We start from the raw sequence: 5,182 nt of genomic DNA on the forward strand, positions 1-5,182 counted from the left end.
AAATCAAGAAGATCATAGAATTCTCGCAGGAGGAATGAGTTGGCCAAGTTCTGCCCAAGGAAGTTCTCACAAGAAGGCATTATGAAATGTTCTTATTCCTCAGAACCTAACTTTAAAATGTTCCCACTGGAGTCCAATGGGAGTTTTATGGGAGTAAAGGATAGAATTAGCTCTTGTATATTTTTAAAGGGTCATTCAAAAAGGCAAAGTCTAAATTTTTTACAGATGGCAGAGTAAAGACTGATGTAGTTGGCCAAAACTGACCTTTTATGTTTTCCAAAAGCAAATGTTTACTGAAAGAGGACTCTACTATACTACCAATGGAAAAAAATCCTGGATGCTTATATTGGACAACTCAGTACAAGTTGGCTGCCAAATACATTTATAAAAATCAATAATAATATTTTCCATGGTACCTGTTTTCAAGCTTCCCTCAAACTTTTGCCCTGTAGTTGCTTTTTCTCAAACACAAATATGTGTCTGAAGAAAAACAACATTTTAGATGAGAATAGGCTGGTGAAAGCACATGCATTTTAGGAAGCCACTGTTAGTTTCAGTCTCTATGTGACCACAGTGGTGCACAAGCACGGATGAGGAGGATCGATTTTGCCAGCTTTTCTGGATAGTGAATTCAGAACTGATTTTAAGTTCTTCCAAAATGGAACTCCTTTTAAACTCCTTTCAAAACACAAGTCCCTTTTTCCAAGAAGGAAAGGGGCTTTAGAAATTTCTATGCTCTTTGGACGTTAAATAACTCTTACAAAACAAAATTTTGATAAATTGAGTGAAAAAAGTTAGAAATATTAAAAACCATCTAACATAAAGGAGAAAAATTAAAGATGGTTTGTCATAATATATATTGTTTTATTAATTTAAAAAGTTCAGAGGGGTGCTCACTTCAAAAACATATATAACAAAATTTGAACAATACAGAGAAGATTAGCGTGGCCCCTGTGCAAGGATGATACACAAATCCAAGAAGCATTCCATATTTTAAGAAGTTTTTAAAAACACACATAATAAAAATGGTTTTAAGAATGTTACTAGCATTGTACTTGGGAAGAGTTTTTATTTCAGGGAATAAATGTGATATCCATTCTGTAATGCATTTACAGAAGTATCTAGAAGCACATGTAATAAAGATTGTTGTATAGCGCTATCTGCAAAAAACACTAGAGTGAAAAATTGGAACTGTGAACTTATCAGTAAGATTAATCATCCCCACAATAGCCATAGCCTAGAAATTTCTTACCTTCTTATTAAGTGGGTTTCAGGTACTCTTTTAACACGCAGATGTTTTTAAACAGTTTGTTCTAAAACTGGCCCCCAGAAAATCAGAAATATCCCACTTTTTTTCCTCAGGAGAAAATAAACATAGTACATATTCAGACAACACTTAAAAATACCTTGTGTACATCCAGAGATTTTGGCACCTAATCTAAGTTCCTCGAATGGTCATTTTCTGTTATGAATCATATAAGTCTATACTGTTATAAAAATAAGAATAAGTGGATAACTTGAAGTATAAAATAGTACCCCCACTTTGAAGAAAGGTTTGGCAGTTCCTCATAAAGTTAAATATACCTTTATTCTTTGACTTAGCAATTCCACACCTAGATATTTGCCAAAAAATAAAAAATAAAAATATATATATCCACAAAAGCATTTGCACAAAAATGCTCATAGAAACTTTATTCATAAGTGGCAAAAACTAGAAATTCAAATTCCATCAAGAGAAAAATGGACAAATTTTAGTACATTTGTACAGTGGAATACTACTCAGCAATAAAAAATATTGATATGCACAACAACATGAACAAGTCTACCAGACATTATGCAGAGCAAAGAAGCTGAACACAAGAGTACATGATTCCATTTATACGAAGTTAATATTAGGAAAAACTTAACAGTTTTAAAAATCGTAAGAGTAGTTGCCTCTGGGTGAAGGAGATGATTAATTGGAAAAGAACATGAGGGGACTCGCTGGGACAATGGCAAAGTCTGTTCTCTTCATGGGGCTGTAGGTTACATGGCTGACTATAGGCATGTGTCAAGTCATCAACTAGTACAATTTAAAATGTGTGCATTTCACTATATAGTAATTCTATCTTGAAAAATAGTAAATGTATATATTTCTTAACATTTTTTAACCTATGTCACGCAAATAAATCAAAGTATGGCTTCTTTTATGCGCGTTCCCGTATGGCTGTTTGTGAACTTAAGCGGCTCTAACAACTCAATGAACATATTTAATTCTGCAACTGTGCATCATTTTCCTAACTGGTCTATTTTGCAGAAGGCAAGAACTCATCTTTTTTTTTTTTGATTTAAATTGTTGGTAATACAGCACATAAATTGCCATTAAACATGGCAATGCAATGAGAACTTCTAGAAGGAACAGGTGGGATCACTTCCCATTTTTTTCCTTACGACTTTGAGAATAAATCTCCCCCAAATGACACCTTTCTCCTTCAAACACTTCAGTTGTATATTTTATAACTTTTACATATGTCATTTTTACATGACAGTCACAGCTCCCACCTGGAGTTTTGCAACACTGTCCGCATGTTACCTTTTTTTTTTAGAATATGCATGTTTTATTCTGAATAATTTTGCATAATAAAAATGAAAGTACAAAATAATTAACACAAAATATTTTAACAAACTGAAATAAATCATGAAAGAAAAATGCAGAAATGTAATCCACAGCAGAGTCTCCAAAAGTCTTAACATCCTTCCAGTTTCACTAATGGAAAAACTTGAAGGTCAAAATCTAAATCCCAGGATCAAGAGCCTAAAATAATCTACTATATACTACCCTAGCCAATTAATATTGATGCTGAGAGTAGCGAGATTCAACAAGTAAAAAAAACAAAAAGATTATGCAAGTGATTTAATAGTCAGAGAGATTATAACTAACAAGCTAACAAAAACTTCAAGAATCTTGAGATACCTGTTAGACATTTCAGAAAAGACTGACCTTTTTCACTTCCTTGCATATTCATTCATTCATTCATGTATTCTATGAATAAGTATTTATTGGGCATCTATTATGTACCAGAATGTTCTAAGAGCTTGGAATATGAGGGAAACAAACAGATAAAATTCTCAATTTTTCAATATGAGATAGAATGTTTGATAACATACTAAGGGGAAAAAGTAAGGCAGGGAAAAGGGATATGCTATTAAGGGAAGGGGGTTGAAATTTTTAACAAAGTAGCCAGGAAAAGCCTTACTAGAAAGATGGGTTTTGAGTAAGGACCTAAAAGAAATGAGAGAGATAGATATGCCAATATCTGGAAAGAGCATCCCAGACAAAAGCTCTGAGATGGGACAGCACCTGGCAAGTTTCAGGAGCTAAAAGGCAGCCCTTACAGCTAGGGCAAAGAGAACAGTGGAGCCGGGGAGACGGCAAGATCAAAGAAGCACTGGGAGCTGGATGACACAGAGCCTTTCAGGCTATTGTACAGACTGGCTTTTACCACATGTGGGATGAGCCCACTGAAAAGTTGAAAGCAGAAGGGTGACACGATCTGACTTCGACTTTAACTAGATCATTCTTGCTGGCCTTTTGAGAATAGAATAGGAGGGTCAAGAGTGAAATAGGAAAACCATTTAGAAGGCTACTGCAATAATCCGGATGAGAATGAGAGATAAGAGTAACTTTAAGCAGGGTGGAAGGAGTGGAAAGTCGAGAGAAATGGTCAAGTTTTACATATATTTTGAAGGTAGAGCTAATAAGATCTACTGGCAGGTCAAATGGGTGTGAAAAAGAAAGTCAAAGATAACTGTAAGGTTTGTGGAGTAAGCAACTGAAAGAACACCGATCTCCCAATTTGGGTAAAGTCTTTGTCATACTGATGTACTTCCACCCTCTTGCAAAGAGGGAACTGCAGTAGAGAAAAACCTGCTGGTGAAAATAAAATAAACAAATAAAACCCCTCTCCCTAAGTGGTAGGTAAGCTCTGAAATTCTTTCACAGAAGCGTTATTCCTCTAGCTGGAGTCTTTGAATCTAATTAAACACAAACTCCACATTTTCTTATTGATCTTTGCTGATAGATGATTTTGATAATAAAAGAGAATGCAATCACTGTATACAAGAGGATGGAGTTGTAAAAAGATAGTGCTTAATTGGGAGGTGGGGGCTTTAAAGGGTCCACTTCAGAACTGAGTTTAATACAGGTGATAATCTGAAACATAAAATAGAGTAACCTTCATACAATTAAATTGCATTAAATATGCCATTAATTTGTAGTGTTCATTATTCAATAAAGTTGATATGGGGGTCAAGTGAAAGCTCTGAGTCAGACAGAGTAGATTGAAATTCAAAGTCTACTGCTTCAAGGTGTAGGTGTTGGGCAAGTTATTCATCTGTTTCTTCACATCAGAACTAGATATACAAATGCTCACTTAAATTGTTGTTTTAACAATTTAAAATATTTGGCACCTTTTAGTTCCCTAATAATAATACTTGTGATTATTATTATTATCCATTGAAGCAAATTTTCTAATTTAATTTGGTAATATTTGAATTATTTAAACCTGAGAATCCATAATGTCTTATAGAAAAAAGGACAATAAATATTTATTGTTGGATGAAAAGTCATTTTGAGTATTTATTTACATGAGTGCTATTTAGAAGGTTTGGATTAAGTTTCAAGAACCTTTCTTCCTTAGCACCTCATTTTTGCTTAGGACCAGTGGTGAAAATTGAGCTGTGGTAGTAGATTCACTAAATATCATCCCAGCCATCTCTTCTCTTGCTTTCTCAACCACAGAATCTTCTGTTGCAGCTAAAGGTAGAATATGGCACACTTCTAACCAATGAAATGTAGGAAAGTCTCCTGGGTAAGGCTTCTAGAATGGTTTTTACTTTCCTAATAAAAAGGACCAGTCCATGCTGATACATTTAACACTTTTTTTTCTTTACATTATTGTCTTTTCCCTTCATTCCTGCATGAAATGTAGGTACAATGCCTTGAGGTCTATCAGCCATTTGGGGAGTATTAGCCAATAACTATGAGAATAACATGCAACACCCTAAGCACGGCAGAACATAGAGATGGAAATAATATGTATCCTTGAAAAGAGCATTGAGACAGAGTAACAGTTGTGAACTATCAAACTCCAGATATCCTAGTTTGTGAGAAAAATTAGTCATTTGCTTTTCCTTGCAGCTG

At 34.5% G+C, this 5,182-nt stretch overlaps 1 non-coding gene across 1 annotated transcript; it reads left to right on the forward strand.

The window, feature by feature from the left end:
* Nucleotides 1–889: 889 nt before the first annotated feature.
* Nucleotides 890–996, forward strand: LOC124238766 (U6 spliceosomal RNA). The gene has a single exon (XR_006888372.1). It is a non-coding gene; the product is annotated as a U6 spliceosomal RNA (small nuclear RNA).
* Nucleotides 997–5,182: the final 4,186 nt, after the last annotated feature.

Source organism: Equus quagga, chromosome 4 (assembly GCF_021613505.1).
Source record: "Equus quagga isolate Etosha38 chromosome 4, UCLA_HA_Equagga_1.0, whole genome shotgun sequence".
NCBI classification, from domain to species: Eukaryota; Metazoa; Chordata; class Mammalia; order Perissodactyla; family Equidae; genus Equus; species Equus quagga.